The 12,815-nt window shown below is 46.1% G+C and overlaps 1 protein-coding gene across 2 annotated transcripts in view; it reads left to right on the top strand.

The window, feature by feature from the left end:
• Positions 1–9,662: 9,662 nt before the first annotated feature.
• Positions 9,663–12,815, top strand: part of FUT8 (fucosyltransferase 8) — a 94,351-nt gene continuing 91,198 nt past the window's right edge. Inside the window, exon 1 of one of the 2 annotated variants that reach the window (XM_082225165.1) lies at positions 9,663–10,091. The gene's annotated coding sequence lies outside the window, so the exon portion shown is untranslated. The remainder of the gene's footprint in view (positions 10,092–12,815) is intronic. The other variant, XM_082225166.1, reaches the window with a different exon arrangement.

Here is a 12,815-nt window from a genome sequence, read left to right as displayed (position 1 = left end):
GACAGATTTGCCAAACTGTTTGGTTTCAGTTCTGCGGATGGAGCATTGGACATAAGCAACACTTTTGCACTTTGGCTCTCCAGATACTATTGGACTGCAACTCACATCATTCCTGACCTCTGGCCTTGTTGGCTGGGGCTGATGGGAGTTGGAGTCTAAGAACATCTGGCAGGTCACAAGTTTCCCATCCCCATGCTCTTCCTGGGCAGGCCTGTACTCTTCTTCCCCTCCCTTCGATGCTCTTCCTGGACTTTTCCTTCACAGCACAAGGTTGAAGTTGGTTACTAGTTCCCAGTTCCTGATTAGCTGAAAAGTTAGCAACATGAAAAAGGAAGGAAAATACACACCTCCCTCATCTCCAAAGTGATGTTTTTCTGTCACTGATGCCCAAAATAAATGTTGGGATACCCATATCATATATCCCCTTGATTAGGGGACTCCTCAATTCAAGCACAAGAATAAAGCTACTCAACTAAAGTTATAATGCTTGCAGATGTTCATGAATGCATGATGAAAACATAAAAACTGAGTAACTGAAGGTGCTTACCTCAAAATCCTGTTTAGGCCAGTGTAAACAGGAGAATGTCTCACTTCCAGATGCCAATGGATCCTGCCTGGCCTAGAGCTTCCTGTGAGCACATGACACAGAATAATAGAATCGTAGAATTGGAAGGGACCTGAGGATCATCTAGTCCAACCCACTGCAGGGATATGCAGTTGTCCCATATGGGGATCAAACTTGCAACCTTGGCATTATCAGCGCCATGCTCCTACCAACTGAGCTATCCAGCTATCCAGGCTGTGCTGCATGGATATAGGCATCTATGCACAACAAAGATAACCAAAGTACGCAGAAAAATATATGTATTAAGGAGAAGGGTCCCATTGCATAATCTGTTTCAGGCCAGGGCAAAATGTGCAGCCAAGAAAATGGGAAGGTATTCTCCATGAGATGCCAATGCATCCTGCCCGGCCTAGAGCTTCCTGTGAACGCATAGCACAGTCGAGCGCACTTATGGACATTGAATATAGACAAACTGCAGGGAAAAAAGTTACTGGGGGTGTCCACTTGAACATCTGTTTTGGGGCAAGATAATTCATACAAACAAACAAACAAACAAACAAACAAACAAACAAACAAGTCCCCTTCTACAATATGCTCAATAGGCTCCCTCCCAATGCCTGGGACTAGTGCTCAAATACCAGTGACCAGAGGGGGTCCACCCCCTTACCTATTGTAATGCCCGCCTCAGCTACTGTTTTTAAATTACTGGCAGCATGATTTGTCTAACATTAGCAAGTGTCATTGGGTGAGGCTTGTGAATTTCATTACAGACCTCTCCTGTAATGCAAATTACTTCCTCATAATTTAAACACTGCCTGGAGCCCCAGCTGAGGCATAGCTTTCCTGGGGATTGGCATTGGACTTGTGAAGTTTAATGTGTGTGATACACACACACTCTTCAGTTTCCAACAGCACCATTTATTGAGTACAGTCGTATCTTAGAAGTCAAATGGAACCCGTTCCGGAAGTTCGTTCGACTTACAAAATGTTCAGAAACCAAAGTGCAGCTTCTGATTGGATGCAGGAAGCTCCTGCAGCCAATCGGAAGCTGCAGAAGCCCCGTCGGATGTTCATCTTCCAAAAATAGTTTGGAAACCAGAACAGTCACTTTCGGGTTTGCGGTGTTTGGGAGCCAAAATGTTTGAGAACTAAGCTGTTTGAAAACCAAGGCACGACTGTATTCTAAGTGTATCTTAGCTTTATATTGTTTTAATACAATAAGTCTACTGTACAGCCATTCTGCAACAGTTTGGGATGCATTTAATTTTACGCACTCGCAAGCATAATTGGACAAATCACAAGTACTCTCTGTTTATTTTAGCCCACACATTTCTGTAGGCTGAGACTACTTGTCTGACAAATGCCTGTGCAGAAGCTATTCAGATACCTACTCATGTAACTGAGTAGCCTGACGTCTCTTCCCTGCTCCCACCCCCCGCCTGGGTGACATTTAAGCTTTCCCAACCATTGTTCTTCTGAATTTATTCAGAATTGCCATATGGGGAAATGAAAGCAGCCACTAAGGATGAAAAGATGGATTCCACTAAATATAATGGGAATTTATTACAGTAAGTCCGATGAATATACAGTTTCACTCCGGGTGCCTAAGAAAGGATTCTTCATCTTTTGGAAACTGACCTTCAAATTATTTAACCCCCAACTAAAGCTACCTGCAGGGACGCGGGTGGCGCTGTGGGTTAAACCACAGAGCCTAGGACTTGCTGATCAGAAGATCGCGGTTCAAATCCCCGCGACGGGGTGAGCTCCTGTTGTTCAGTCCCTGCTCCTGCCAACCTAGCAGTTCGAAAGCACGTCAAAGTGCAAGTAGATAAATAGGTACCGCTCCGGCGGGAAGGTAAACGGCGTTTCCATGCGCTGCTCTGGTTCACCAGAAGCAGCTTAGTCATACTGGCCACATGACCCGGAAGCTGTATGCCGGATCCCTCGGCCAATAAAGCGAGATGAACGCCGCAAGCTCTACACACCGCAGAGGAAGAACATGATGTACCTTACCTCTTTGGTTTCCTGCCCCTATACCCCAACCCTCCAACCCCTATGCATGAAGCTGTGGTCTGTGTCTAAACTGTCATCTGTGCAATGGCTGTCTCAAACATACACCTCAGCTGAAGTGCAAAGTGAGTGTGGCTTATGTTTTGGTTTTGGAAGCTGTTCTGTGTAAAAATGCATCAAACAGCAGTACAGTATATCTTAAGAAATTATAGGCTAGCTCTGCAATGTGGGTAATTTTTGCTTTTAACCCATTTTCTGCAGCGCAATGGTATTTCATGCCCTGCAGTGCTCTTCCTCCCAAACTCCATGATCTCCCATGTTTACAGATGTCAAAGGAAAACCAAATTCAGGCACCCTCAGAAAGTAATGCTGCCAGCTTTACCTCTTCCTACAGTGGTTAGCTAGTGGAATTCACTACAACAAGGTTTGCTGATGGCCATTAGTGTAGATGGCTTTCAATAATGCTCTTCATTGGCAATGTATTAGTCATGCTAGCTAAATGGAACTTCAGCTTTCAGAAGCAACATCCTTAGAAGCACCAAGTGCTTCTAGAACAGCAGAGGAAGGTATATATTGATTTTCACTGGAGTTTCTAGCGTTCAGGTGCTCCATTCATACTGAATGAAAGCGCACAGAGCGTTATACTCTCATTTTATCATATAGCAGTATTGTAAGAACTGTATTTTTCTTTTTGATGCTTACTGCTGGAAAATTCCAAACCTTTTTGATGTTTTATAAATATTGCTTCACTTCACATTCCAAATAATTGCACCAAGGACTCTTTACTGTAAAACAGTTTTACTATAAAAGTGGTATTTTAACATTCACAGTTTAAAATTTGAAGTATGAAATCTATTATTTTATGCAATTGGACCTCAGAAGGCAACCAGCCACTAGTATTCAGATGCATTGCTTCCTCCAATTGTGGAGGTAGAGCAGAGGTATACACCCAGACACAGATGTCTACATCTGTCATTAACAAAATAATGTTTTTCCAAGATCTTGGGCTTATAGCAGCCTTCCCCAACCTTGGATCCCCAAATGTTCCTGGGGTACAATTAACACAGCTACCACTCTGGAAACTAATCAATATAATCATTTCCAAGAAGCTGCCTCCGGAACAAATGGGAGCCAGAAGTAAAATGATGGAGAGGCAGAGTAACAATTCAGTGGGCAAATTAATATGCAGCAGCATGGATACCTGAAATGAGATTGTGACATCACCTGTTCAAACATCTGTGGTATTAATTGTTTAGTAAGTGTGTAGAGAGGGAGAACAGTCTGCCAGAGCATGCTCCAATAGATTATGATACAGGACTTGAGAGTAGATTGATACCCAGTGATTAAAATGGTATTTAATGCAGTTTTGCAGTCCTGCTCCTTAACGTGTGGGAAATACGATGTGCCCTCTATGTTGCGGGTGCTTGGAAAGAAAGAAAACTGTTTGGTGCATTGTGAGGGTTCTGGGTCAACTTTGATCCAAGTTATGGTCCAACAATTGCTGGCGTCTGGCTATTTTGTGTCCTAGGCGAGGCTAAGTACTTGCACCGCCCCCCGGTTGCTAACTTCAATTTTCAAAAACAGATGTGTTGTAGAAAAAAGTGAACAGCTTAAAACTTGAAACTGCTAAATTTATTTTAAATTGCAAAAGTAAGTAATACAACAATCTTTTATCATCATAAGAAAATATCTTAGCACACAAAGCATTTTGAACGATCTTGTTATGTTGAAATTTAAGTTTCTTCTTTTAAAAAGCTTCAATTTCAGGCACATCAAAATCTCACTTTATGTGCTATTTCTGTTGCATTTCCCCCCCACAATTCCTTCAGGTCAAGTGCTGATGCTTGGGCATGTTCAAATTGATATAGCTGCCAAGCTAATTAGTCTCTTTCGCAACATTGTTGAGCATATGTTTTATAAGTTTGAGCTTTGAGAACCTGCATTCATCCCTTGCTACTGACAATGGAAGTGTGAGAAGGATCCTTAGGGCAACAGAAACATTAGACACATTATCTAGGAGTTTTTGCTGTAGTATGAAGAGATGTGGTGGCATAGACTTTGGAAGCCTTCAAGCTATAAGTTTACAGCATAGATATTCAGCATCAACATATTTGCTTCTATTGTGCATCAATGATTTTTCCAAATTCTTGCAGGCCTTATGTACATCTTCAGCAGACATTTTGTTGATACTGCATATATCATACAGGAAGCCAAATAGGGATTTATGTTGCTGTAGCTGTTGGAATCTCTCTCCAACATATTGAATGGCCATGTTTAAGCACAGCTGCCCAGAGTGTCTGGGGCAACCCAGCCAGGTGGGCAGGGTATAAATAATACAATTATTAAATTATTATTAGCAGTAGAAATCTACTTTGAATTTCTGCTTTGGGTCTTGTGATGCCTCTTCTTGGGCTTCATTCTCAAATTGCCATTATAGAAGCATTGCAAAAAACACGTGTTAAATGTAAGAAGGGGAGCTGATATATCTGTGAGAGAAGACAGAGGTGGTTTGGGGAAGATGGTGAGCAGCTGCGCATTACTGTGGTCAAGGACTTTCAGACAGGAAGTGGCAAAACCATTCATGAACCATCCCATAAATACAAAGTCCCTCAGTCATGTAACCAACATATTTACATATTTACCTGATTTCTACAACACCCTATAACAAATGTATTCCCAAGACAGTTAATACACAATAAAGCAACCAGAGAAGCATGTGTATATATAAAAATTATAAAGCATGTTAATGAAATAATTCAGAAACAAAACAGCCATAAAAACACATTCCCAAATAAATCTCAAATGTTTCTGAACATTTGAGGCAGAACACAAATAGGGCTCCTGAGAATATATTCAGGAGTATATGCCACAGGTCTGAAGCTGCAGCTGAAAGGACTCTTCTCCTAATACATACTAATCTCAACTCCTGGGAAGGTGGCACTTAGATTGGCAGTTCCGAAAGCCCCACTGGGCTCATAAGGGAGAAGGCATCTCTTCAGAATTTTGAATTAGCTTTGGAAACTGGTAACCAATGCAGATGGTTTGATATCTGTTTGCACTAGAGCTGAACTAAAAAGTTATCATGTGAGAAATGGGGAGGGATGATTCCCTACCCCCAACCTCATGAAGTCTATCCAATTTTTATGGACTGCAAATTCTGGTGGACAAAGTAACCCTCCCCCCCTTAAAAAAGTTTTAAAACTGGGGAAAGCAGCAAATGCAATCTTCCTGGCTGCCTCCTGGAAGCTGCCATTCCCATCCCCACCCACAATGCCGCAGGCAGTCCACAACCATAGTGGTCTTATATGCAAGAGCACATTTTCTCAGGACATTTTGGGGGACCCTCCACTAGTGGCTGCCCCCCCCCCAAAACTGGTTCCAAATGCCCTGCATGAGAGTAGGGTTGTAAATTGGGTGTCATTTTGACGCAGCTCTAGTTCTTGCACTTGATACTTCATGGTGTTATATGTTTACCAGATTTTTTTCAATGAATCCGGGGACACTACACTTTTTTTTTTTTTTAAAGCTGAGTAGCAACAGGGAGTCAGTAGTGGGGATGGTGAGGCAAAAGACCCTGGGCCCAAGCACACATGCATATTGTATAAAGGTGCAAAGCCCTTCTTTTGCACCCTGTGAAACATAAATGTGCAGTTTTTAAAAAACGGCAATGGCACGCCACCCACCCGTGACTCCTGAGCCTCCCCCGATCTCCTTCCCCCTTCGTTTTGACTAATCGGGGAAGGCTTGGGAGTTGTGAGCAGGCGGCCGTTGCCCAGTTTTATAAAACTCTGCGAATTTATGTTTCACAGGGTATGAAAGAAGGGCTTTGCACCTTGCCTGGCAGAGAAACTGCATGCCTTGCGCCCCTCCTGGGCAATGGCCACCCACTTGTGACTCCCGAGCCTCCTCTGATCTGTCAAAACAAGGGGGGAAGGGGGCAGGAGATCTGTACAGCTGGACATCCCCGGTTCCCCTTCGGCAGCGGCAGCTGCGCTACCAGGCTGGCTCCGGGCTGCTGAGACTGCCGCTGCCACATTTCCCGGGGACAGATTTTCAAATCTGGTGACATTCCGGGGATGGAATTTGTTTGGGGACAGATTTGCAAATCTGGGGACTGTCCTTGGGAACTGGGGATGTCTGGTAACCCTATTATAGATGTGGGTAAAATTGATAAATGCTAGGATTTTGGTTATTTGTGGTACGAAGGGAGAATGCAAGCTGCAAATGAATTTCTGGGCTGGCTTATGCAAACCAGCCTGGCTGGCTGGGGGAAGAGCACATAGGCGCCGACTCCATGGGGCTTGAGGGGGCTCGAGCCCCCTCAAAAATTTTTTTTGGGGGGCTCAGCCCCCCCAATAATCTTGGGCGGGCGCCCTTCCAGCAGAGCGCCGCCGCCGTCCCCCGCCTCCTCCCCACCTGCTCCTTCGCCAGCCAGCCAGCCGCGCGCCCTAATCGGAGAGCCCCAGCTGCCAAGGCACTGCCGGAAATCCCGCGAGAACGGGAATCCCGACTGGCCACACCTCCCAGCCAGCCAATGAATATGCACTTTATTTGCATATTCATGAGCTTATTTATTATTCATGAGCTTTCCCGGCCCCCCCCCAATATTTTTTCTAAGTCCGCGTCCCTGGAAGAGCATACCTGTTAGCATTACAGAAAGGTGTTGATTCTTTGGCCTGGGGAGTCACATGTCACAAAGGTTGCCTTTGTGTTTGTGTTAACTGTGTGTTTGAGGGGACAGGAAAGGGAGGTCTGGGCAGAAGGACAAAGAGAGGTTGGGATCCATCTTGGGGAGAAGATGGAAGATTGCCTGCAATACTTTGGGCAATGCCTTAACATCTGGACTTCTTTCATGCAGTCTCCACCTTGCCTTCTATTCTCCAAAGGGACACAGACCATGTCTGTTTGTGTGCCTGTGGCCTCATGCACTCTTGCCACTGCTTGGCAGAGAGAGGAGCAGGCACCAGGCTTTTGTAACAATACGTTAAAGAGGCAGCAGTAGCATTTTAAGCTATTGGCCCATTTTCCAAGACAGCCCCACTTGAAATAAAGTAGGCCAATCTGGAGATCAACCACCAAGGTATGGATTACAGTAACCAGGTTTCTGTGTTCCAGCAACTGGTGCAATTGGAGACGCTGACTAAAGGCGTCTCAGGCTAGATACCATCTAAGATTCTGTAAGTAATCATGGTTCCAGGAAGGCTTAAGCCCTGGAGTGTCTTCAGAGTTATGCAATCATGGTCTGCGGAAGTGGCTCCCAGACACCATCCATCAGGGACGCGGACTTATAAAAAATATTGGGGGGGCCCGGGAAAGCTCATGAATAATAAATAAGCTCATGAATATGCAAATAAAGTGGCGCCGCCTCCTCGTGAGCGAATAGGGGAGAGCGTGCTGCGCCTATTAATCAGCTCTGGAACAGCTGATATGCGGGAAACGTGGGGCTAGCCGGAGAAGAGAGGGCGAGCCCCCTCCGCTCCGGCCCTAAACCGCTGAAACCGCCAGGAGGAAGGAAATCCCCCCCGGCAGTGCCTTGGCAGTGGCGGTGGTGCTGCGAAGCAGCGAGGCAGGAGCTCCCGCCTCCGACTAGGGCGCGCGGCTGGCTGGCGAGGGAGCAGGTGGGGAGGAGGCGGGGGACGGCGGCGGCGCTCTGCTGGAAGGGCGCCCGAGATTATTGGGGGGGCTGAGCCCCCCCAAAAAATTTTTTGAGGGGGCTCGAGCCCCCTCAGGCCCGATGGAGTCGGCGCCTATGCCATCCATCACATAAGAATTAAGAATTGGGCCTCATTCTTTCACCTCCTACTTGGTAGATGCAGGGGCAAGATTTAGATCACTGATGGGAAGAATCTGTGGCACTCCAGATGTTGTTGGACTCAAGTTGTAGTCCACAAACATCTGAAGAGCCACTGGTTCCCCACCTCTACTCTAGAGAGCCTATGGTGCTGCACACATACAGACAACACTTCCTCAGAAAACACCATACAGGCACACCTTCGTATTGAAGACAGGAACCAGTTCAGCAGCTGCTTCACAAGCAACTCCAGGAAGTTAAGGTAAAAATATGAATGAAAGTAGTGTATACTAATACTAGTCTGATTTTTTTTTGTTTGTTTTCAATATGACTGACACTGTTTAATAATAAAAAGTATGCATGGTGAAATCCTCATCTTCATTTTTTTATTCAAGAGTCGTCTTCTTCACCTCGCTCCCCTGTATTTCAGTGTTGTCGCTGCCGCTCTCCTCTTGCGACCGGGGCGGATCTACATTTGGGGAGCCCTGAAGTTTTAACTGCTATGGGGGTTCCTTCGCATCCAGCATTGAGGTCTGGGTAGCCATTGTGATCTTCAGTGGAGTTGTTCCATGACAGATTGCCACATTTTCTTTTCTTTTTTAAGTCAGCTACTACATCTCAGTTTTTGATTAAAATTGCTGTACTGGATTGTCTCACATGTCAAAGTCACTGGTGTGAATAATTATTTCCTATACTTTATAGTTTTCAAGTCATTGGGTGTGTGTGTGAAAATACATGAATAAAGTCGTTTCTTGGGCCTCAGTGGGATTAGGGTCCCTAAAGCTTAAACTTCATTGATTTCATAGTAGATCTGCCCCTGCTCGCGACTCTGGGCTGCTTGAGGACGCCGAAGAGCGGCTGTTCCGCCGGGCTGAGGAATAAAGGGCTCCACTTCGCGTTCAGGATATAACAGGGCCGAGTCCGACGGACTGGAAGGACACTCCCCGGCTCCCGGCAGTGATAATCGCATTCGGCGGAGAGCTCTCAGCGTCTGGCTATCCAGAACGCCGCTCCTACCCAATGCGCCTTCCGCGCGCTCTCCGCCGGGCGCGGCAAGACCCGCTTTGCCTTCAAGCGCAAACGCTAAGCAAGCCGGAATGCAAAAGCAGAGCAGCGGAGACCGCCCTACCACGCATGCGTGCTACCAGCCCTTTCGCCGCCGCCTCCTCCTCCTTCTCCTCTCCGGCTGTGAAGCTAACGTTCCGCCCGCACGGAGATTTCACAGGAGCGCCTCTCCCATTGGCTGCCTCCCTCCCAGCACGCGCGTCTACGCCACACCCACTTGGCTCCCTAGTTTCCCTTTGAGGCGTCGAGGGCCAATGCCTCGCGCTCCTCCTCCCCAGTCCGCGCGCGCCCTCGTTGCTCGTAGTTCCTCAGCTCGGATTACTTCTTCCCCTCCCTCCCTCCTTGCCTGCCTTCGGTGCGCGCGTGAGGGGAGCGCGTTTGCGCGCGCCGTTTCTCCCCCTCGTCCCCCCCCCTGCGCTCTGTCAGTGTCTCGCGCTCCTCCAGTCTGTTGGAGGCTCCGTTAAACGGCGGTGGGTTCCTGTTTCCGTCTTTTCATCACTCCCTTTCCCCGCCGCCGCCGCCGCCGCTCCGTTTCCACCGCCGTCTCCCTCCGCCTCTTCTTCACAGCCGGCAACCTCAGGAGCGCCGGCGTTGAGGAGCAGAGGTGACCAGGAACCCAGCCTGCGGGCGGGCGGCCGGGCAACACGGGCACCCAGGCGGGTAAGGCGAGGCCGTGGGGGCGCTCGGGGAACTTGAGGGATGCTGCTTCTCCCGCTCCAGCCCATCCTCCCTCGCGGGCCTGGCGCAGCAGCAGCAGCTGCGGTTACTGATGAGGAGGGAGGTGGCGGGCGGGCGAGGGGCGGCTGACTGGGAAGGGGAAGGAGTGATGTGGGGGGACCGGGGACCTTCCGCCGAGGCCGCCTGGCTCTTGGGGTTCCTTCGCCTCGCCCGGGACAAAATCCTCAGGGAAGGAGGGAGGAGGAGGTGTCGTCCTGGCCGGGGCCTGCCTGCGTGCTCCGGGAAGGCGGCCGGGGGTGTCTCAGGCCGGGGGTGTAGGTAGGAGATGGTTCTCTTGTTGGGGCAGCAGCGTTGCTATGTGGGTGCTAGGAAAGAGGCGGCGGCGGCGGCAGCAGCAAAAGCAATGCTGATGCACACACACAAAAACACCCAGGAAAAAAAAAGGACGTGCACAAGCCAAAGCCCCGAACATCGTGCGCGGAGGCGCCCGCGAGAGACGCGGCAAGCTGTACAAAATGCAGCACGAGCAGCCAGTGTGCAAGGAGCTGGGGGTGGGGTTGCCATCTGGGGAATAGGCGGGGGTGGAAAAGGAGGGGTAGGATGTGCTGAAAGCGAGCGCCGAAGAAGAAGAAGAAGAACTGCGGGAGTGGTCTTGCTTTTCTTGCACCCCCGCCCCTTGTGTAGAAGTGGTGGCTTTCAACTTTACTTCAGAGTCAGGAAGTGCAGCCGGTAGCTAGCGAGGGTGCATACTCCTTTTATTTCATTATATCTTGCCTTTTTGATGGGCCTCATTAACAAGCATGGGCGCTTGGCCGTCCGCCTTGCCATTATCGTTTTTCATGTATCTGTTTTAGTCAAATTTCTTACTAAAACAGGATGTTTTTGTGTTTTATGTAATTGGTGCTGTTTGTGCTTGGATACCTTTCGCATTTAGTTCTTTGGACTTTTTAAAACTTGTGCTGTGTTGTGTGAGTGACTCAACATGTCAACTAGAGACTATTTCAATAAAAGTTGCTGTTACATCCTTTCCAAATGTACATGGATGATCCCCATTGCAAAAAAATACAGAAAACTTGAGAAACTATAGACAGGGAGATCATAAAGACCTCTAGCATAAACTGCTACTCTTTCTTTCCTCTTTATATCCTCAAAACCTGTGGACACATCACCACTTACTTCAGAAGTGCATATGGTATTGTACAGCTTCCGTAACCTGTTCTTGACCTTAACTCTGCAAATATTTACACACATTCTAAATTTGATTATTGATAGTTTAACTTTTGGGAGTAGTCCTTTCAGTGGGGCTGTTGACACCAATAAAAATAGTGGTATGTGTTTGACGATCAGAACATAGCATTTTAAAGTACTTTAATGGTACAAAATTTATTTGCTTCCATATGGCTTGAGCTTGCAATGTTGATTTAAATTTTTGCTCAGCAAGGAGTGCCAATATTGTTTCCAGTACTAATGTCTCAAATTTCCAATTGTTAATACATATTTGGACTGTCCTCATCTTTTAAAAAATCCTAAAAGCTGAAAGAACTATAACAAATTATTCATCAGACTTATGCCTTTGAGTCTTTCCTTCATATTTCCCCAAAATTGCCCTGTTTCAAAGGATTAGAAAGTAAGGAACTTACACTTTAAAGTCTATGAAGTAGATATTTAAAATCAGTTGCTGGTAAGGGGTTTTGTAGAAAGATACCTGGTACAGTATGCCATTTCTTTATTAATGCAATTTTGCTTTGAGTAATGGCCTTGTTGATCATGCATCCTTTAGATATGGTACTCACTTGCATCCTGCAGATGTTCATTCTTTTGTAATAAAAAACAGAAGGAAAGCCTTCCTGCAGCACAATCGTAGGTCTGTCTGTTTAGAAGTAAATCCATTGGGATTTATTCCTAGGTAAGTGTATAGGATTGACCTTAGATTGTATCTTCTGATAACTTGGTTATAGTTAATTGCACTTGACTTGTTTCATACTTCATATCATGCAACTACTTAGAATGTCCATAGAGTTGAGCTGGGTGCTTAAGTTGTGTTAAAACAGTGTTTATTTCAGAAATGTAAGTTGCTAGAAGTAAGAAGTACTAATAGTTGATAAAAGCAGAGGCTTAATTTTGGGTAAGAATTCTCGTAGAGTTTTTGTTTTAATTTGCGTAGACTATTTCTTCAGAGGAGTGCAGTGAAATACTGTACAGAAAGGTTATATGGTAGGCTACTTCACGCTACTCAGCAACCAAGTAGGCTATTTAATAACAGCTGTTCAATAATAATAAATTGTGTGGAGAATTCCTTGATTATAAAATTTCATTCTAAATAGGTTATGTTTGCATGTAAGTCTACCAGCAAACAGGTTAGTATAGGTACAATAAAACTGAGTGTTTCTTCCATCTGAAAGAGTGTTTACAGTTAAAACAAACTGTAATGAGTGTCAGTACTGTTCCAAATAGTACTGTCTTGGCAATATGGACAATACAGACACCTTCCTTTAAAAAGTAGTTCTCGTCATTTTTAGAGACTCACTTCATATTATTTGAAATGTTGAGAGACAGTTTCAATCTCTGGCTTTTGTAGCTGTGTATTCCATAATGAAAAAAGTAATTACAGTGTTAAGTTGGTCTGGAGGGGGAGCTAGTGCTAAAGCAAAACAACATTTAAATTTATGTTAGAATCCTACAGACCTTACAGGACTGTTTCCCGTT

This window comes from Podarcis vaucheri, assembly GCF_965113315.1.
Source record: "Podarcis vaucheri genome assembly, chromosome: 1".
NCBI lineage: Eukaryota > Metazoa > Chordata > Lepidosauria > Squamata > Lacertidae > Podarcis > Podarcis vaucheri.
Note: the sequence above shows the minus strand (reverse complement) of the source record. Positions and strands in the feature narration are given on the sequence as shown.